Source organism: Myodes glareolus, chromosome 23 (genome assembly GCF_982192425.1).
Source record: "Myodes glareolus chromosome 23, mMyoGla1.1, whole genome shotgun sequence".
Taxonomy (NCBI): Eukaryota; Metazoa; Chordata; class Mammalia; order Rodentia; family Cricetidae; genus Myodes; species Myodes glareolus.
Genome location: NC_142048.1, coordinates 36,208,754 through 36,231,980, shown reverse-complemented (window position 1 = coordinate 36,231,980; position 23,227 = coordinate 36,208,754). Strand labels below are relative to the sequence as shown.

The 23,227-nt window shown below is 39.4% G+C and overlaps 2 pseudogenes; both read left to right on the top strand.

Moving 5' to 3' along the window:
• Window positions 1–1,696: 1,696 nt before the first annotated feature.
• Window positions 1,697–2,405, top strand: LOC125414298 (glyceraldehyde-3-phosphate dehydrogenase pseudogene; annotated as a pseudogene).
• Window positions 2,406–2,411: 6 nt separating this feature from the next.
• LOC146890590 (glyceraldehyde-3-phosphate dehydrogenase pseudogene) lies at window positions 2,412–2,835 on the top strand (annotated as a pseudogene).
• The last annotated feature ends 20,392 nt before the right edge of the window (window positions 2,836–23,227 follow it).

Below are 23,227 nucleotides of genomic sequence, written 5' to 3'. Positions count from 1 at the left end.
AAAACCTGTGGCTAACTATGTCATAGGTCCTAGGGGAAAACCAAATACCATTATTATGCTAAATAAACACAGTATTAAACTACCCCAAGCCCATAGCTTCATAATCATAGATTAATGCATCTCTCAACCCTCATCCAAGAAGCTTCTTTTTAAGGAGGATGATAGTTAATACAGAAACCCACAGCTGGTAAACATGCAGAAAATAAGAGATCATGAAGTACTCATCTATATGGAGCAGATATACCACACTCCCTCCCCCAGGGCTCAGAGATCATCCTGGAAGAGGGAGCTAAAATTGTTTAATAGCTATAGGTAGTGGATGTTTGTGATAAAACGATATTTGCTGGCCATGACAGAGCCGTTGAACAAAAGAACTCACTGTTGCTATGACTATATGCATAAGACCTGTATCTGAACAAGGCAGGCAAAAATATCAGCATGTATAGGTGAGAGGCTTATAGAATCCCACCCTTAGCTAAGGAGATATAGCAATGATGGCTTCTGTAGGAAGGGAGAGAGAGTCAATTTTCTTCAAGGATGCGACTCCTGAATGGCTACCCATATTCAAGCGCAAGGCTATTCCCATGTGCATGCCCTAACTGAATTTGGTGGATTTTTTTAAACAAGAGAAGCAATTAATAAATGGGACTTCCTGAAACTGAGAAGCTTCTCTAATGCAAAGGACACGGTCAACAAGACAAAACGACAGCCTACAAAATGGGAAAAGAGCTTCACCAACCCCACATTGGACGAAGGACTTATCTCCAAAATACACAAAAAAAACCTCAAGAAATTGATCATCAAAAGAACACATAATCCAATATAACAGAGAACTCTCAAGAGATGAATCTAAAATGGCTGAAAGATACTAAAGGAAATCCTCAACATCCTTAGCCACTAGAGAAATTCAAATCAAAACAACTCTGAGATTCTCTCTTATACCTGTAAGAATGGCCATGATCAAAAATACTGATGACAACTTATTGTGGAAAGGATATGAGGTAAAGGGAACATTCCTCCATTGCTGGTGCGAGTGCAAGCTGGTACGGTACAGCCTCTTTGGATATCAGTATAACAATTTCTCAGAAAATTAGGAAACAACCTACCTCGAGATCCAACAATACCACTTTTGGGTATATACCCAAAGGATGCTCAATCATACCACAAGGACATGTGCTCAACTACATTCATAGCAGTATTATTTGTAATAGCCAGAACGTGGAAACAACCTAAATGCCCCTTGACTGAATAACAGATAAGGGAAATGTGGTACATTTACACAAAGGAGTACTACACAGCAGAAAAAAATAATGGCATGTTGAAATTTACAGACAAATGGATGGCTCTAGAAAACATCATATAGAGTGTGGTATCCCAGACCCAGAAAGACAGTTATCATATGTACTCACTCTTAAGTGGGTTTTAGACATAAATCAAAGAAAAATCAGCCTACAATTCATAACCCCAGAGAAGCTAGACAACAAAGATGACACTAAGAGAGACATACATGGATCTAATCTACATGGGAAGTAGAAAAAGACAAGATCTCCTGAGGAAATTGCTAGCATGGGGATTATGAAAGAGGGTAAAAGGGTAGGGGAGAGGTAGGGAGGGGAGCAGAGAAAAATATATAGAACAATAAAAATAATTTTTAAAAAGATTTCTCTACGGCTCTCTGCTCCTCCTTGTTCTAGAGACAGCCGCTTCTTTTTGTGCAGTGCCAGCCTCGTTCCAGAGACACGATGGTGAAGGTTGGAATGAACAGATTTGGCCGTATTGGACGCCTGGTTACCAGGGCTGCCTTCACTTCTAGCAAAATGGACATTGTTACCATCAATGACCCCTTCATCTACCTCAGCTACATGGTCTACATGTTCCAGTATGACTACACCCATGGCAAGTTCAAAGGCACAGTTAAGGATGAGAATGGGAAGCTTGTCATCAACGGGAAGGCCATCACCATCTTCCAGGAGCGAGATTCCGCCAACATCAAATGGGGTGATGCCAGTGCCGAGTATGTTGTGGAGTCGACCAGTGTCTTCACCACCATGGAGAAGGCTGGGGCCCACTTGAAGGGTGGGACCAAAAGGGTCATCATCTCTGCCCCTTCTGCGGATGCTCCCATGTTTGTGATGGTTGTGAACCATGACAAGTATGGTAATTCCCTCAAGATTGTCAGCAATGCTTCCTGCACCACCGACTGCTTAGCCCCCTTGGCCAAGGTCATCCATGACAACTTTGGCATCGTGGAAGGACTCATGACTACAGTCCATGCTATCACGGCCACCCAGAAGACTGTGGACGGCCCCTCTGGGAAGCTGTGCCGAGACGGCCGTGGCGCTCCCCAGAACATCATCCCTGCATCTACTGGCGCTGCCAAGGCTGTGGGCAAAGTCATCCCATAGCTGAATGGGAAGCTCACAGGCATGACCTTCCGTGTTCCTACCCGCAACGTGTCCGTCGTGGATCTGACATGCCGCCTGGAGAAAGCTGCCAATTATGACAACATCAATAAGGTGGTGAAGCAGGTATCCGAGGGCCCACTAAAGGGCATCCTGGGCTACACTGAGGATCAGGTTGTCTCCTGCGACTTTAAAAGTGACTCCCACTCTTCCACCTTTGATGCTGGGGCTGGCATTGCTCTCAATGACAACTTTGTAAAGCTCATTTCCTGGTACGACAATGAGTTCGGCTACAGCAACAGAGTGGTGGATCTCATGGCCTACATGGCCTCCAAGGAGTAAGAAGCCCGCCCTGGACCACCAACCCCAGCATGGACACAGCAAGAGAGAAGCCCTCGGCTGCTGAACAGTCCCTGTCCTAACTCAACCCTTGATACTGAGCTCTCCTTCACAGTTTCCATCCCAGACACCCAGATAGCAAGCAGGAGGGGCTTAGGGAGCCCTATTCTCTTGAATACCATCAATAAAGTTCACTGCATCCCCTCTTAAAAAAAAAGATTTCTCTACTTTATGGAAGCCAATGAAGAGCATGATAGAGTTCAACAAGACAATGGTTAAAGCCAAAGAATGTTCATGACTCATCAGAAATAGAATCAAGAGAATCAGAAGAAGCATTTGTCTTTTAACAGAGTTGGTTAAGTGAACTTATTACCTGCATGCTATTGTATTTAAGCTCTGGTTAGAAAAAAGGTCAATTAAATTAATAGTTTCGAGCACTTATGAGCAAGATGTGGTGTTGTGAGAGTTTCTAAGGAGAGTTGTTACAACTGTCTTATAAGCTGGTTTCTTTATAAATATTTAGATATTCATGGCATTTGAATTTGCTTTACTTTCCATTTTAGGTAAAGATCATTTTAAGATTTCTTTTAGAAGCCTTATTGTCATAAGTCATAAACTTAACATCTGCTTTGAGATTAATAGCTCCTCAGATGATCCAAACCACATTTAGCCACTGCCTTTGTATTTTCCTCACACATTATTCGACCTCTAATCAAGCTTAACTTATGCCCAGGGATACTGCATGGAGAATTGCCACCCGTGCATTCCAAAGCAGATGCTGAGGTCTTGTATTAAGAAGGGAGAGACTACTTCTTGCATGGTAGAAGGAAGTGCGTCAAGAAGAAGAAACACCTGTCCTGCAAAAAGGTGACCTTTCTGATTCCGAGAAACAAAGTGGAAGCAGCGCCCAGGAATCGCTTTTCCTGCATTGTGGATATTTACTATCACATGAAGGAGAAGGTTCACATCACTCTGGTAGCAAATTCAAATCCCAATCCTTGTCGTCGTATTCTAACAGGACCTAGTTCAGAGCAGGAGGTCAGTGGGGATGGGACTCTGTCAGGAAATCACACTTTAACATCAGAGTTAATAGGTCCTTTGCTGCCTGTCTTTAGGCAGGCAGGACCAGTCGTTTTGATTAGTGTGAGCTATAGAGGAGGAGAGTTGGGGTAGCTAGACTCTGGGGCTCATCTGCCCAGCCGCATGCTGAGCAGCTGTGATGATATCCTGGGGCTCTTAAGACAAGCAAGTCATTATTGCATCTGAAAGATCAAAGGAAAAAGGAAAGCCAGAGATACTGCACAGCCTTATTGTTGCTGACTGGTATACACCTCTTTTTCCCCCATGTCACATTTCCTAGTCATCTACGGTATTTGTCTACCAAACTTCTAGTGTCCAGAGACCATCTATTAATACACCAGTTTTTAAGAGGCAATAGAATTATGAGATAATGCAGAAAGAAATTTACTGCTGAATCGAAGACATTCTTGAAATGCAAACCACAAAGGAAATACCAAGTCGCTTCTCTAAGGGATGGGGGAAATTTGAAGCACAAGAAATTCCATTTCTGGTTTTTGACTTCATTCTCTGAAGACGCTTCTGTGATTTTTGGCTCTGGCTGTGTGTATGCGTGTGCATATGTGTAAGAGCTTATGTGGGTGGGTCTTTCCAGATACACGTAGAAGAGAGTTGAGCCAGACCACATACCTATGAGTCAAAACTTCAGCCTGCATCTGTCTTAGGCTGTGAAGCTCTGGGTGTGACCTAACAGAACCTGGCAGGTTGTCTCAAGAGTTCTTTCAACACTTGAACCAGAATGCAGTAAATCAGATGACATGTTGTTCCAGATTTTTATTAGTACTCATATTTTAATAAAAAAGGAGGAGTGTGTCCTATGAAGACTTTTTAAAATACAAGAAAAATCTTGCTACAGATTTAAACTATTAGAGCACTTAATATTAAAGTCACAGAATACATAGCTTACTTGATATTAAAAAACTTTATATAAAATATTTGGGCATTTGGTATGGAATGAACTGTGTCCCCTCCAAACTTCATATGTTGAAGCTGTAGTTTACCATGTGATACAGTTTCTAGATGGTGCTCTGGAGAGGTAACTAGGTTAAAATGGAGTTGTAAATGTACTCCTTGATGGGACTTGTGTCCTCATAAGAAATGGAAGATACTGCCCCACCCAGGACTCTCCTCTACTATGTATTGACAGTGAGAAGGTAGATTCTTTGCCATTCACAGATAGTTCTGCACTTTGACCACAGAGTTTCCAGTCTTGACATTTGTGAGCAATAAATGTCTTGTCATGCAATTCACAATACATCATTATGTTGCAGTTGTCTCAGCAAATGAGTACAGCATTTTACACTAAGTCACAGAGTCTGGTGCCAGCAATGCAATGCTTAACAGTAGTAGGAAGAATGTTAGAGATAATAATGGTGGAGATTGATTGATTATATCTGCTTTATTACTACCCAGAGGAAGGTCAACTGAGCTAGGATTAAAATTTTATCCTTCATTGTAATGTTAATGAGGCAGGTGATGAAAACAGGAGAAATGCTCAACTCAGGGATTTCCAATTAAGATAATTCAAAACATTCTGCATTTATAAGCATATCATATATTACAAATGCCAAACAATTGGTGCTTATTTCTTCCAACTTTTAAAACAGGTCCTGTTAATGTCACCTTCAAACATGGTAAGTGACCTGTCTAGTCACTCAGCTGGTGAGGGGTGAAACTTCCTCCCTCAGGACCTATGAAAGTTTCCTGGTCTCAGAACAGAAGATCAAGCCTCTCAGATGACATTTTTCTTGAGACTCTTACATCTGTGTTTTGATTTATTTGGTTTAATTAGAACTTGAAAAGTCTTCCTTACAATCCATAGAAGGCTTCCTCAACTGGTGCCTCTTCCCAGGGTCATAGGCATTGAGCTATTTTGCTTACTGGATAGAAAAAGAATAATAAAAAAAAGAATGGGAAAAGAAAGTGATGGGGAAGGTGACTTTAAAGATGACCAATGCCTAGGGCTCCTCTTTATCTATTTCTTTACTTTTAAATTTGCATGCATTTTAAGTTCTAGAATGAGAAAACCAGCATGAGCCTACATGGGTCTGTAATTTCTCATATTTAGTTATTCAGTGACCACTTCTCTGAGGACTATACAGAATGACCACTTAAACCTGTTAGAAGTCCAGCAGAAAGGATCTACTATGTGGTCCTTGGATGCACAAGGGAACAGAGGCTGGAATGCTCAGCCAGCTTGTCCATATTTGCCCTCGGGGATGGTGTGTGGGGACCATCAGAGCATAGACTCCTGAATACCAATTCTCCATGTTTCGCTGTTGTATTCCTTGCTGACTTTCACATTGCCAGGCGTCCTCCCCACCACTCTAAATGTTTGCACTCAACCTTTTCACAATTTTCTTTACAGCTACTTCAGACCTTCAACATAAACCGCAAGACACAAAGGTGACTAGAAGAAAACAACTCTATTTAACGGCTGGTTTTTGATGAGCCACACAAAAGTCTTTTCTGACATGTGCTTGATTTCATAAAAATTTTGGAAATAAATGGTAGAATAATTGTTAGGTAAAGTTGGAGTATTCAGGAGTAGTTGCAACTCCAAGTGCCTTTAATAATCCTTGTATTAGACTACTAATTTGTATGGAGAGAAAAATAAAAGCACTGCAAAGCAACATGGTTGAAGGCTAAGACTAACACCTGAGCTGTGTGTAGTGTGTGTGTATCATTATAATCTTATTTATGGGTCTGTTTGCATGCACGTACACATGTATACACACACACACACACATTAATATATGCACAGAGAGAAAGAGAGCTAGATTTAAAGAATCACTAAAAATACTGGAAAATATTAGAGTCTTGGTGATGGTGTGCTTTGTAATTTCTAAGTTTTCTAATAAATTAATAATGAAAGAGTGAAGTTTATTTGTGGTTTCATATATTGGCTAAAGGAGTTTAGGTATCATGATAGAAGTATCAAAGATTATTACATTAAATTGAATGATATTTTGGATATATTGATATCTCAAATATATAATGATATATTTGAAGTGTTTTATAAATTCTTAATGGTAAATTATTCACTGGTATGGTGGTTGGAATGAGAATGGCCCACATAGGCTCGTATATTTGCATGCCTAGGCTCCAGAGAGCAGAACTGTTGAAAGGGATTAGCAGGTGTGGCCTTCTTAAAGAAGGTGTGGCCATGTTGGAAGAACTGTGTCACTGGAGGTGGGCTTTCATGTTTCAAAAATCCCACACTAGATCCAGTTTCTTTCTATTTCTCTCTCTCTCTCCTCCTTCTCTGCCTCTATTTATGTCTCTTTTTTTCTTTGTCTCTCTACATGTATGTCCCTCTCCCTATTTCTCTCTGTAGCTCTGTGTGTGTCGCTTTCCCTTTCTGCCTGCTGCCTGAGAATCAGGATGTAAAGTTCTCAGATACTCCTCTATACCATGACCACCCCAGCATGTCTCCCCACCATGATGATAAGGGACCAAGCCTTCAAAACTGTAAACAAGACCAAATAAATGCTTTCCTTCCTAAGAGTTGCCTTGGTCATGATGCCTTTTCACAGCAACAGAACTCAAAGATAATTGGTATTTTTTTGCACTGCTTATGTGATTAAGACACTTTTTGACTACTTGGAATTTTATTTCTTTGTGGGTCTAACGCCTCCACAACAACATTTGCTTGTTGATAGAAGTACAGAATCATATTGCTTTCAGCAAGAATTTTTTGAACTATGACTACATCCCTACCCACACTCTATCTTGTTCACTGGTGACAGGTGTGATACTGACACTCAGGTTTATAGTCTGCAAACTATAGTTTATATAACCTAGTTTTGGAGAAAAGAGACTTATTTTAGCAGCAGGGAGAGCAGCAACAGAGAATAGTCAACAGCATCTTACTACTTTCACACCCATGATTCCAGGAGGAGGAAGCCATAGACCGTGATATATCTATGGGGAGTATATCTGATTTATATCAAGGAAGACTGGAAAGTGTGATTTTACTCAGTGAGAAAACGGGTTCAGTCTAGAGCAACAACAAGGCTAGACATGATCATAAGGTTGTAAGCATGGAGGAAGATCAAAGAATTCAAAACCTAGTTTGAATGAGCTCAGAATAGAGGGCAAAAGATGTGTGTCTTATTGATGAAAGACTGTTTGTCACTGTAAATATGGTGGAACCCCAGAGAAGGGACCCTAAAAATGCGGCAGACTAAAGTCTCATGAAATAGACAACTTTATTCAGAGCATCAGACAGTTTCTAGGCTGAGGGTCAAGAACAATCACATGAGTAAAACATACAATCAAAGAATAAGCAATGTGGAAGGCAAGCAGCACACCACAAAAATCTGTTTCTTCATAGAGGAATATAAGCAAAAAATAATAGCCAGTTATAATGGATAATCTGAAGTAAACTTAATATTCGATACACTTGGAAGGAGCAGAAAAGCACATTCCAAGAGCAATCCATGTTTTTAAAGAAACTGAGGTCACAAGATTCTTGCCTTATTTTCATGGAGTCTTCTGACAAGCACTCAGAATTCCTCTCACAAAACTCTATTCTTGGACTGTGTTCCAACAAAAGGAGAATGAACATCTAAATAACAGACTTCTTTGTATTTGGCATTTAATTGGCACATCCCCCTGTTATGTCAAGCATCGGGCAATTGCTGTCTTGTCTTCTTTCATAAGGTCAGAGTTCAGCCCATGTTTTATTTCACAGGATCTTTCCAGTCTACCATGGAACTCTTGGTTTCAAAACCATGGTCAAATTGTATACAATGACCTGGCCCCATTGGTGAGTTTTGGAGGTGAGGTGTTACACATCCAAGAGATAAGGAAATACAGCATATATGTAGAGGTTCTTTAGTCCTCTCCCTTTAAGTCCTTTGCAACTGTGAAGTACTATACCATCTGTACTTCAGAAATTATCTCAGAACTCTCAAAAAGCTGCTGCAATGTTTCTATGTTTTTGAAAAACACGTCATTATTGCATATTGTTGGAGATGAGGGAATTTTATGGAAAATGCTCCAAATTATTAACATCTTTCTTGTAAAGAAGCCAATATAGTACAAGAAGGGTCCATGAAAGCTGGGAATGATGCCATTAATCAGATGACATATGTCTGCATCTTTAAGCTTCTATTTTAAACACATTAAAGTAAAGGGGAAAAACTCTCTGCAAATTTTCAAAAAGTATGAACAGAAACTCATGCTAGACAAGTTCTCATCTATTTTTAGACTAAGGAAATGATTCAAGAAAGTTAAACACTCTATCTTTCCATTAACAGATAAACAATAGCTTCTTTCTCTTTTTATGTGTATATGTATATGATGGGTGTACATGTATGTGTGTTCCTGTGTGTGAGAGCATGTGTATGTGTGTGTGGGGGGCACAAGGGATGCATGTGGAGGTGAGAGGCTGACCTTAGTAATCTTTCTTGATGGAATGAATGACTCTTCCACTTTTTCCATGGAAGCATGATCTCTCAGATCCATGATCTCTCAGATACATAGTCTCCCCTGCCTCTGCCTTTGATAAGGCTGGAATTGCAATACTCACTCAGCTTTCTCTGGGTTCTGATGATTCAAGCCCTGGTGCCCAAGACTGTATGGTAAGTCCTTTAACTGTGGAGTTATGCCAGTCAGCGAATTCTTTTTTGTACCTGTACTTTGTAGTTGTACTTTATACTTGTATTTTATAATACTGTCTTTGACTGTGTTTTGTGCTTATGTTTGTTTATGTGCTTTGTAGCTGTTTGGTGACTGTGTCTTTTGGTTGTGTTTTGTGACTGTTTTGTGGTGGTTTCTGTACCTGTATTTTGTAGTCTCGATGTATTTCTGCTTTCCATACCATCGATAAGAAACTGAAACTCTGTAATGCATTTTGTTTTTGTAAGACTGAATCAGTTTTGTGCATCATTGTACAGGACTATGAGTGGCTACACCGAATCTCACTGATTGATATTATGTTCTCCTCTGGAGCATAATAAAACTTTGAAAACTATACAATGGAATGCTGAACATCCCACACCATTCTTCTTATCAAAACTCGCACAATTGTGTTGCGTAATGAGTCATTTTAAAGCAATGGGACAAAGTGTTAATGGAAAAGCTCATCTTGGGTATGAGACAGAGACAGAATAAGCCCTGGGGTAATGGTGTCTACCAACAGTGATGAAGGGAATAACAAGAGTAGTAACAGAAGGGCTAGATGCAGCTGACAAACACTGCTGACTATGTTCTGTACCCTTGGGTAAGCATATTAAAGCATTTATTTTATTTGGACCTCACTAATCCATGTCACAATAATAAAAATACTACTATCTTATCACTGGCAGCTGAAAAATACAGGGTTATTATACTTAAACCCTTATAAGCCCTCTGATGCTGTGGGTCCTCTCGAATGCTGAAATGTGTGAGCAGAGACGCTATGGGATTCACGCAAGTATTGATGCTGTTTTGTCCCAACAGTTAAGAAAGGACATTTGCTGATGGAGGTCTCTCAGGAACCTATAGAACACCAAGTTTACAAACATTTATGCAAATAGGAAATACATAACTGGGGTAGGCAAAACACTGACACTAGCCCTGAGTATAAAATATACCAACATTTTGATACTTCAGGACCTGTAGGTCTGGTGAGCACACACTGGTTGAGTGTGTGATGCTTATCAGTAAATGTGAGCATATTCTGTCCTCATTTCAGTAATTTTCTCAAAACACAGTGGCAGGATGGGGATAAGTAATCTCATACTCAGATCCAGAAATATACAATACTAGCATTCTCTTAGTGTGTTGACTTTCCATTGATATGGCAAAAAATACCTGAAACAACTAACTCCTAAAGAGGGAAATTTTATTTTGAGTCATGGATTCAGAGATTTTAGTCTATGGTCACTTTTTACATGTTGCTGTAAAATCATAGTCACACAGTGTATTATGGTAGGAGTACATGGCAGGAAATGCTGCTCACCTTGGAGCATCCAGGAAGCAAAGACAGATGAAGATGCTTCTTTTCAGGCCATGGCTACAATGACCTAGCTTTATACCACTGGGTTGCCACCTTCTAAAGTTTCTACCAACTACCAGTAGTGCCACTGGCTGGTGAGCAAACCTTTTGATTAAGTGCCTTTGAGGGACATTGTAAATAGGAAGTATAGACTGTGTATTTTACCGAAAGACTTTTGGGTGATCTATACAATAGGCAGATCTCCATCTTACTTCATCGATTCCAACCCTCTGTAGCTGCCTAGAGCATAGGAGTAAGCAGGGGCTGACAAAATTCCCTTTTCTCTGTACTCCAGTTATGTGATAACACGGTTATCAACTATATCCTTTTGCTATAAACGATCAGTCATCTCATAACCTTTTCCTCCGTTTCATATTTCCTCTCACTAAAATGTATATCTTATTTTCTCTGTGTAGTCATTTACGTTTGTTTGAATTTCAGAAGTACGGCTTTGCCCTTTAAATCCTGGCAAACTGTTATTGTTCTGAATCATTTCACCATGGTCTATTACATTTGGTTATAAGTAGATTATAGCTAGATCATGGCAACCTTTTAATCCTGTTTTTGTTCAATAGATTTGCAAATTGTGTTTTAGTGAGAGCTGAGATGATAGCAGAGAGTTGAGAACAGGTTCATAGGCCTCATTCTAATCCCCCACCTTGAGCTGGATGGCCTATTCAGATGAAGAGGTGACTAGGAAACACATTTGGGTTAAAAATAAAAACTCTTATAGGTATGTGACTGGGCTACTTTCTCTGCTTGGTTCCTGAGGATGAAGCGTTAAGCGTTTTCTAGGTATTCATAAATGTTGTCTAAGATGGGGGTGGGTAGAAGAGAAAAGAATCTTTGAATGCAAATTCAGAAAATTGCTTTTCTTCTCCTGACCAAAGCTAGGATAATACTCGTTGAAGAGAATGAAGACACTGCTGAAGAGAAATGAAGATACAGAAATGTTTGATGAACTCTAGAGCGTTGGTTCTCAAACTTCCTAATGTCCCAACCCTTTAAGACAGTTCCTCATGCTGTGATCCCCCAACCATAAAATTATTTTCGTGCTTCTTCATAACTATAATTTTGCTACTGTTATGAATTGTTATGTAAATATCTGATACGCAGGATGGTCTTAGGCCATCCATGTGGAAGGATGGTTCAATCCCTAAATAGAGAGCAGCCCCATAGATTGAGAACTTCTGCTCTAGAGATACAGTCACAATCTTGAACGCAGCACCAATAGGAATTAGTAGAGCTTTATAGGTCTATGCTCAGAAGACTTTGAATTTCTAGAAATCACATAGAATTTTGAGCATGCAAGAATACTTGCTCAATAATACTTCAACAGGTTCTCATAAGTCCTAATGTGAGGTGTCTTAGTGAGTGTTTCTTTTGCTGTGAAGAGATACCATCACCACAACAACTCTTACAAAGGAAAACATTTAACTGAGTAGCTCACAGTTCAGAAGTTCAATCTGGTTCATTATCATCATGATGGGATATAGCAACAAACAGGTATCCAAGGTTCTGGAAAGGTAGCTGAGAGTTCTACATCTTGCACAGGCAACAGGAAATGGTCTGCACACTGGGCATGGCTTGAGCATCTATGAGACCTCAAATCCCACCTCCACAGTGACATACTTCCTCCAACAAGGCCATACCTACTCCTCAAAGTCACACCTCTTAATAGTATCACTTCCTTTGAAGGCCATCTTCTTTCAAACCACCACAGAGGTCTTTAGAATAATTATGATGGTGGGCAATGATGGAATGTTGAGCAATATAAATGTTAGGAATAAAGGAATAATTAACTGGTTCAGACTCATAGTAATGTCTAGGGAAGATTTTTTTCATTATTTACTGTAATCATTGAATTAAATACTTTTGTATTGCTGGGTCAAACACATGACCATGGAACTTATAGAGGAAAGGGTTTATTAGTGTTTGCAGTTTCAGAGGGATAATTACCCATCACTATCATGGAGAGGAAGCATGGCAGTAGGCAGGCATGGCAGTTGGAACAGTAAACTGAGAGTACACACATTGATCCACAAGTAGGAGGCAGAGGACAATCTGGCAAGAATAGTATTAGTCTTTGGAAACCCCAAAGCTCACCTTCATTGATATGTTTCCTCTAAGAAGGCTACATCTCTTAAACCAACACCAGCATCTCCAACTGGAGGCCATCTGTTCAAACACCTGATCTCCTGGGGGAATATTCTCAATCAAACCGCAGATACATTCATAAGTTTCACTAAACATTTCTCTGGTACCATAATAGAGAATTTTTATGGCTTAGACAAGGTTAAAATCATCCATGCATTATAATTGGTTGCAAAATTTTTACCCCTCATTAATGAATTGTTTTTGTGGTACTAATAAAAATGCATGTTTAATGAATCCGTCTAGTTATAATGAGAACCCAAGTTTAGCGAACTCTTTCAGGTCTGATTAAGGAAAGGTGACTGATGTATAATATTAAACAGAAAGTCTCCATTCAACATTTCAATTTTTGAACATGGTAAAACACAAAACTACCATTCAGAAAAATGCTATTCATTGCAAACTATGTTGGGATAATCCATAGGCTATCAATATTTCACATATTTCCTGCTTTAGAGTATTGCCTACAAGCAGATATTGAGGTCAATCCATTTTTTATTATCACCAAAATGATGAATAGTTCTGAAGTTAGCAATGAGGCTGTGAAGAAAACATAAGAAGTCTTGACCATTTGGTTAATGAAGTCTTAGTTATGACATTTATTCCCGGGGGATTTGTCTCAGCAGCAATCAACAATGATTCTACAATTTACATGGTTCTAAAAGCCAAGACAGACGCCAATTACAGAAGAGACAGGAATAAGACTGTTTTCCATTCAACAGAACTCTAGAAAAAAAATCTCTGTTCCTGGTTATTCTTGTAACAAATGAAGTTTATTCCTCATTAACTATTGCCCCAATAGACAGGTACTGGACTTCACATGGTGGTGCTGTCATACAAACAGTCAAGGAGTGAATTCTCTTCTGTATTATCCCCAAGAAGTTCTAATTTACTCAGAACCAAATTTCTCAGTTTTAAATGTGCTAGCTTGTATCTTTTGATAAACATATCAAGTCTTGTGACAACTGCCAAAACTACATCGTAAAACACCTTTATACCAGAAAGTTCCTCAGCATTCCTAAAATTATTCTTTTCTTGCCACACCAAAATCTAGCAGCCATTGGCTTTTCTATCAATGTGGTGTCAATATTTATATAGTTTTTTTTTTAACTAAAGTCACATTATGCTTCCTGTTGGACCCGACTCCTTTAATTCAGGAAAATGTCTTTGATATTGTGCTGAATTATGGCATGTTCAATAATGTTTGCTGAGTCAGTGTCCAGTGTATGGATATACCACTATATACCTATTGGGAAGTTTATGGACCTTTGGATTGTTTGGTATTTGGAATTGTAGAATATAAAATGAGCACAAAGCTTGCAAAACAGGTAGATCCTTGTGTGAAAATATACTTTTTGCCTTAGCTAAATATCTGTCTATGAAATTCCTGTATATTTAATCATCTAAAATCAGTCAAGCTGCTGAACAAGGCTTCATACTCAACACTAATTTCTGGAAGACGGAGTTGTTTTATAACATGAAAATCCTTGGAAGTATCAGAATGTTTTCTTTCTTTCTTTTTATGTTATGGGTATGAATGTTTTGCCTGTATTTATATAAGTGCAACACTTGTGTCTAGTGCCCATGGAGGCCAGAAGAGGGTGACAGCTCCCTGCAATGGAAGTTCCAGTGGTTGGAAGCTTCCATGTGGATGCTGGGAACTGAACCGAGGTAGGTCTCCTGAAAGAGCAGCAGATGCTCTTAACTGCGGAACCCTCTCTCCAGCCTCCAGTGTCTGCGTTTCTAATATGATTTTCAAAATCAATGTGTAGACACTGTTGCTGTTTTAATGTTCCTATTCTAATGATGTGGAAACTCTTTTCCTCTGGTTATCAGCATCCATGTAAACTGTTTGCAAAGTATCATATCTTACAGTTAAATCTTTCAGCCTGTGTCTTTTGTTTTCTTGAAGAAGGAACTTTTCTTTAACTATGATTATGTCCAGTTAAATAATATGTTTACTTTTTTAGTTTTTTATTTTTCTAGTATCTAAATATCTAACAAATGTTCACTTAATGTCTTTTCACATGCATTTTGATCCCATACATTGCTTTAGATGTAATATCAGGTCAATATAACTATGATCTTTGTAGAGACTCTTGTGTGTGATGTGAGATGACCAGCACTGTTTTGTTTTGTGTGTGCATGCCCAATTTTTTTTTAGAAAGTTACTACAAAGACAACCCTCACTCTACTGTCATTATTTCACATATCTAAAGGATTATGATTTTTAAAAATCTCTTTGTGGTGATATTTTGTTTGTGCTTTAACAAATAAAGCTTGCCTTAAGATCAGAGTGCAGAGCTAGCCATACTAGCTAGCCATGGAGGCCAGGCATTGGTGGTGCACACCTTAATCCCAGGACTGAAGAAACAGAAGCAAATGGATCTTTGTGAGTTCAAGGCCATCCTGGACTAGACAAGATTGAATCATTTTAAAAGAGAAACAGAGCCACGTGACGCTGGTTCACACCTTTAGTCCCAGCACTAGGGAGGCAGAGACTGGATGTGCTGTGGCTGGGCAGAGAGAGAAATAGAAGGCAGGAGGAGACAGGAGCTCAGGATTCAGTCTGAGGTTTTGTAGAGAGGACATTCATTCTGAGAATTTGTAGAGACAGGATACCCCATTCAGTCTGAGGATTTTATAGGGATAAGAACCAGTGGCTGGCTGCCCTGATTCCCTGATCTTTCAGCTTTCAGCCCCTAATATTCGATACAGGTTTTTATTATTAAGAATAATTAGAAATTGTGCTATATCTGTTGACATCAAAACTAACTAAATTCTGACAGTATGCTAATTTATGTCTGAATCAACTCTCCATGGCAACAATGATGATACTTTTTTCTTTCTGTTTCTTATACACATAAACATATGCAAAGTAATTTAGTAAACTGGGCAGGTAACTGTCAAACCTAACTCTTTACAAACCAGAAGTCAAATATGAGTCAATAGCCAAAAATGAATCAGTGACATTTCTCATGTCTTCTTTCTCATGGTCTTATTCCTCTAATTTAAAAAATATATGCATGTATTTGGTACATTTTACACATTATATCATCATTTGCAACAACTTTAGCTGTGCAGTTAATCTGCATACAATAGATTAAACACAGTACTGAAGCAATGAGTAAGACAATCTTGGGAATTAAAACTGGACGTTGAGTGCAGACATAGGAGAACGTAGAAATAGACAGTGTGAATGAAGAGATAACAAAAAAAACCAGATAAAAATGTGTGGCAGCTGGGGCTTCTCAGAGATTGCATACTATTGTCCATGATTCATGCTCTGAGGATAATCCCAGAACTTTAACACGGCAGAAAAGTCAGTGTTCAAAATGATGAAACGGAGATCTTAGGGATATGCGAAGACTGATCCGTGCATTCTGTTTAACAAGACGTGGGCTGTAAGGCTTGTTCCGGAAAACTGTGCATTAGCACAGTTGTGAAAACAATTTCACAGTTTTGTTGGGTAAGCTTTACTACTTGAGGAAATTCACTAGGACAGCAAATTTCAGATTCTCTGTTCAGTAACATTGTTCGAATGGGGAATAAATGGAGCTGTTCAGAATGAACACAGAGCCGCCACAGAGTGGGCACCCTACGGTTCTGCATTGTCAGAGCCCACACAGTAAGGATTTGGATTATGGTTCTTTGTTGACTGTATCCTGACTGAAAGCTGAGTAGCAACACATAGTAGGTACTTTCAAAAATGTGTATGAACTTTGAATAGATATGTACGCAGCTAACTTTAAACTGCAATTCTTATAAAGAATACTGCATTTTAAATATCCGTTTTTAAGAGGACCAACATTTTAAAGTCTTGTTTAAATTAGAAAGAATGCTATTGAAGATAAACAGGAAGTTCTTTAAAAACCAGCCGGACTCCCAGTGTTACTCAATGTTTTGTGGCCCATACTGGGAATCACAATGGCTTCTTACATTCCCAGATTACATTGTGATGGATTGTGACATGGTTTATCTTTTTATTCCCCTCTGTTAAAACCTTGCTCTAATGTAAATTTGCTCTGTGATTCTATTGGAGTCTGCTTAATATCCACTGTCCAGTTCTGCTTTAGTGCCAGACGGAGAGAACAGCTGCCCACATGCCACCAGGGGTGCCAGGGCACTGAATTTAGGATCTGGATCAGAAAATTCTACATCTGGCAGAAACATTTCTACTAAGAGCATATTTCAACAGTATTATTTGTTTACTGTCATTGAATTGAAAACGGTTGTAACTATTATACGGGGATTAGCTGGGTGCGGTGGCCCATGCCTGGAATCCCAGGACTTGGAGAATGAAGGTATGAGGATTAGGGGCTCAAATCCATGCTGAGCTAAATAATGAGTTCAAGGCCAGCTTTTGCTACAGGAGATCCTGTCCCTCCCCCCACATAAACTCACCCCCAAACCAAAACGCTGTTGGAAAGCTAGTGCCCTGATATCTTCTCATATATACAAAAGGCTTTAAACCTTACAAACACATTGAACTGTGGGCCACTTTTGCAACTTTACATTTCTTTATTTCTTTACTGTTTAGAGACACATTGGGATTCCAGCCAAGCACAACAGTTGGGTTATCACCCAAGTGGTTGGCTTCTAGGATTTGCTGAGGAGAATGAGGAATAGGATGAAGGAGACAATATTATGGTATCTTAGAATTATTATCAATATTAAAGTTGAAAATAGTTTTTAAAACTCCATAGAGAATGTCATATTTATAGGACTCATAGTTGGCTTGATGCATAATGGTTTTCTCATATTGGTCATTAATCTTTATTTCAGCAGTGACCACAGGTCACCATAAATTCTAAAGATTTATGGCACTTCATGGTTAGAAATTATTCTGCAATTTTGTGCCTAAAGATTAAAAATAGACCAAGAATGTAAAAATTTGTTTTCCTTTGATCATTTGCAATGTTAAATGTTTATGAGTATCAATCCTGAAAACTATTTCAATATGATGGAGTATTTTGGATTATTATGAAAACCTAAGGCAGAATCAGATTAGTTCTTGGGTATTGGATTCAACAGGGGAACTTTAAAAAAGTATTTAGCTGAATTTTACACAGCTACATTATGGTACAAATTAAAATTAGTTCCCAGTTTCTAATTTATGGAATACGGCTGGTCTAGCATGAGTCACCAGTGTGCTGTTCTATTCTTCTTATAGAACCAGCATGAAACTGAAAATTTGCTAGAACTCTGCTTCTTTGGCCTTGACAAACGCCATTTTGCACCCACTGGTTTTCAAAAAGGAAAACCAGGCATGCCACAGGATGGCATCTTAGGGACAGGGTCTCTGGAATACTATGTCCCATTTATCTATTTATCTATTTATCTGGATGAATCTATCCATTCACCATTTATCTATTCCCTGGCAATGCTTAAGCGTGAATGGGCAACCCATTTATGGTGGCTCTCCAGTTGTTCCTATCCTGGGCAGTCCTAGAAGCTTGTGTTATTGTCATACCTAAGCTTCCACAGTCTTCCTTTATGCTGTCTGTCGAGCGTTTTGGGGGCCTTCCTCTTTGCCTTATCCCGTGCACCCCTCCAAGCAGTGCTATCTTCGGGTATCTGCCGTCATTCATTCTCATAACATGGCCAAAGCTTCTCAGGTGCTGTATCCTGTAGTTTACTTCCTTCTTTAGATAGAAGTGTTTCCTAATATCATAGTTGCACAACCTATCTCTTTATGTGATGCCTAGAAGCCCCCTAAGACATGCCATCTCAAGCACACGCAGCCGCTGTTCTGGAGAGTGTTTCATTGTCCAGGGTTTGGAGTTGTAAAGAAGGTAGCTCAAGACAAGTGTCTCATAGACTTGTGATTCTGTTGTTGTCGTTATGTCTCTTGCTGACCAAACCTTTCCTTGTGCCTCACATGCAGCCCTCGCTATCCCTATCCGCCTCTTGACATTGGAAATAGTTTCCTCCTTTGGACTGAGGTTTCCTCCCAGATAGACAAACTGACTGTTTGATGTTCTGACTCTTTTATTACAATATTAAAATCCGTGTGTATTATTCCCATGTGTTGTATCTCAGTCTTCTCGATGTTTACTTTCATACCAAATTTTTCAATGACTTCCACCACTCTATTTACCATGACCTGCAGCTCATTTGGACTCTCAGCAAGTAGTGCTGGATCATCAGCGAAACACAAGTTTTTGATTCGCACACCTACTATTTGCACACCTATTGCCTCGTCTCCCAGGACTGTTGATATTATTAATTCCAGGAATATATTAAACAGTAGTGGTGAGAGGACGCATCTCTGCAACACTCCTACAATTGTATTAAACTCATCACTTAGTTCTCCACAGACTTTGATGGATGCAAAGGTATCTGTATAGGCACGTTCTAGTATTATGATTTTCTCTAGGTACCTATAGAACCTCATTTTTCCCCAAAGTCCTTTCCTCCAAATACTTTCAAATGCCTTCCTGAAGTCAATGTAACAGACATATAAATCTTTCCCAAACTCTTCGTATTTTTCTGCCAATTAACTCAAAGTGAAGATCTGATCTATTGTGTTCCTGTTAGCTGGCCCTTTGCTAGGATTTCCTCTCTTCTGCCCTTGACCCTTTACAGGATAATGGAGAAGAAGATCTTGCTGCTCTGGTACAACAAACTAATGCCCTTGTAATTAGAGCAGTCCAGCTTGTCTTTCTTCTTGTGTATGGGAATTGTGACTGAGTGCTTCTGTCCCGTGGGAATCACTCTGTGTTCCCAGATCTCTCTGAAGAGTCTGAGAAGTGCCTAGGCCCTGAGCCTATTGTAGCCACTTCTAGTTCCTTCACCATGATGTCATTCACTCCTGGAAGCCTCCGGTGTTTCACTCTTTTGATAGCTTCCTGTATCACACTCCTGTCAATATTTAATATTTCCTCATCTCATCTCTGGTGCTTGAGAGGCTGATGATAGGTTTCTCATTGTAGTCTACATTGATAGCATTAAGGTCATTGTATAGGGTGTCGAAGTATTGTCCCCATCTTTGCTTTACTTTCCCTGGTTCTGTTAATAAATAACCTTGCCCATCTTTAATCACCTAAATCTGGGGAACATATCTGGCAGTTATCCATCTGATAGCTTTGTAGGTAAGATGTGTTTTATTATGGAGTCTAGCCTCTTCAATCCCTTTGCATATACCTTATATATACAGCTCTATCCTTCCTCAATCTTCTTTTGATGTCCCTACATGGATAGTTGAGGTGTTTTGCTGCCTGTGGATTGTCTCTTTGCTCTTTAGCTTCCTTCTTTCTTCTGCCAGGAAGTTCTTACATCTCTGAAGTAAATTATTCTACTGGTGTTGCCCTTTTTGCATAACCAAGCATCTCCTTCAAAGCCTCCTGTGTAGCTCTTTTGATTTTTCTCCCATTTGCTTTCTATATTTGTAGAGGGTTATCTAATGATTCCCCTCATCGTTTTTTTTTTTTTGTGATTCTCTTATGTTCTCTCCATACATCTGGGTTCATCTGTTGTTTATGATTGATTGCAGAGACAGGCTCTCTGGAATACTATGTCCCAGGTTTAGGCATTTCATTTTCCATATTTTTCATCAATTGTGCTTTCTGTCATCACTTGGCAAAAACCTCTACAATGCTGTACGTTGTTAAAGCATGTCTATATGATTTCTAAAACAGACATTTCGTATTTGAAAGTGAAGAAGTTGTTGGAGAAATTCTTTCTTCCTGAATTAACTTGTTTATAGTTAATAGGCTTTCGGATTAATCAGAACTGCATACCGAATGCCTATACCATGCAATTCTTTAAATCCTCTTGATGAATTAACTCTTTTTATTTTGTTTTGTTTTTTCAAGACAGGATTTTTTTTTTGTAACTTTGGAGCCTGTCCTAGAACTAGCTCTTATAAACCAGGCTACCTCGAACTCACAGATATCTGCCTGCCTTTGCCTCCCCAGTGCTGGAATTAAAGTCTTGAGCCACCACCGCCTGGCAGACGAATTAACTCTTGTTATTGCATGCCACTGTTCAATCAGCTGACAGGAGAGTTTCTATTTATATAGTGAGATGCTGGAGATGCAGTCAAAGCCTTGTATCGGTACAGAAGGTGCTTATTTATTGAGTTTATACCTTCCATTAATAACCAGTATCAGTTTATAGTGTATGATGAACAACAGAGGAGATTTTCACTCATTTCTGAAGACTTTTTGCTTTTTTTTTGGAAAGCCAGTGAGTTATTGAGCTTGCTTGCAGAACAGGGGTTCAGGATAGTTACAGACAGTGCTCACCCCTAAACAACATTATCACTGTAAAGTTTCACCTGATAATGAGATGTAACCTTACTGAAATTGTGTCACGAGGCCCTCAATTCTGGAGTCTTAATAATTTATTTAACATTTTAATAGCTTTATAATTATGATTCCAAACTCATAGCCTTCAGGTTGCATAAAAGGAGTTCTCCCTCTATGAATTCACAGCTTAGGGAGCTGCTTATATCAGAAACCATATTTTATCAATATTTAAGAGGCACATGAATGCTTTTGTCTTAAGGACAGCAGAACCTCGGATAGCAAATGATTCTATAAACCATTTCTCAGGTATGAGAAAATGATTCCTCTGATTTGTAGTTTCTGCCTTCCAAAGCAGTGTGAGAGCACTGCGGGAGTACTGTGAGAGCACTGTGAGGAGAGCACTGTGGGAGCACTGTAAGGAGAGCACTGTGAGTAGAGCACTGTGGGAGCACTGTGAGGAGAACACTGTGAGAGCGCTGTGGGAGCACTATGAGGAGAGCACTGTGGGAGCACTGTGAGGAGAGCACTGTGGGAAGCACACTGTGAGGAGAACACTGTGGGAGCACTGTAAGGAGAGCACTGTGGGAGTACTGTGAGAGCACTGTAAGGAGAGCACTGTGGGAGCACTGTGAGGAGAGCACTGTGAAAGCACTGTAAGGAGAGCACTGTGAGGAGAGCACTGTGGGAGCACTGTGAGGAGAGCACTGTGAAAGCACTGTAAGGAGAGCACTGTGGGAGCACTGTGAGAGCACTGTGAGAATACTGTGAGAGCGCTGTGGGAGCACTATGAGGAGAGCACTGTGGGAGCACTGTGAGGAGAGCACTGTGGGAGCACTGTGAGGAGAGCACTGTGAGGAGAGCACTGTGGGAAGCACACTGTGAGGAGAACAATGTGCCTCCCTGGCGCTGTGACAATTTTTGGATTTTTCTCTCCTGGCAGCAGGGGGTGGACATGCAACCTGAGTTCAAAAGCTTACAAACCAAGCTTGGGAAGCAACATGTATTTTATTGCTTGCCGTTGTGGCTAAGTACCAAATCCTAAGACCCAGGCAGAAGCCATGTGTCTCAGCCCACTGCATGTCTGAGCCTCTTCTTTCCTGGCTCCGTCCTCCCTTGGCAGATGCTCCACCGAGTCACTTTGAAGTACTTGCCATTTCCCCAAACACTTTCCTCTCTCTTCTGTTTTACACCTTTGCGTTCTTGAAATGTCTCTCCTTTTCTGGATGAGATTTCGTTTCCAAGACTTTGTCCAAATGTTAACAAGTCTTTAAGTTTTTCTAAAGTTTCTTATGGTTTAACATTGATTAATCTAAAAAGATTATATAAAATCTGAGTAGTTATCAGAATATTTTCAAAATTCCAAGGTATTTAAAAGAAAGGATTTATTGTGAGGAATTAATATCTACTTATTTATCATTATCATTTATCTACCTATTATTTGTTCACCTAATATGTCATCTATCTATATCTATCTATCTATCTATCTATCTATCTATCTATCTATCTATCTATCATCTACCTATTATCTATCTACCTTCTGTCATCTATCATCTATTTATATGCATCAATCTATTACACTATTTCTATACATATCAATTCATCAATCAACACATCTGCCTATTGATCATCTATTATCTATCCATCTATCTTTCATCTATATCTTTGTTTAACACAAATATTTATTATTGTTCTTACTAGTTTTTAAGGTTTAATCTATCTCTCTCGTACCCTCCTACACTTTAATATGCTAGCTCCCAATTTCTGAAACTTTAGGCTGCTATTCAATATGATGTCTCATGGATGAATATAGTTGTGAAGATTTGAGAAAAGTAACATTTTCAGAGTAGCCATTGAACCGGTACTAATTTGAAATCAAACGTGTAAGGATTCTGAAGAGTTTCTGGCAGTGCTTGTCGGTGTAAGATCATGTGACTTGATTTCTCTTTGGTTGTGGACACACGATATTGTGTTGGTCATGCCATGATGCTATCCAAACCCACAAATGCTGTCTGAAACAC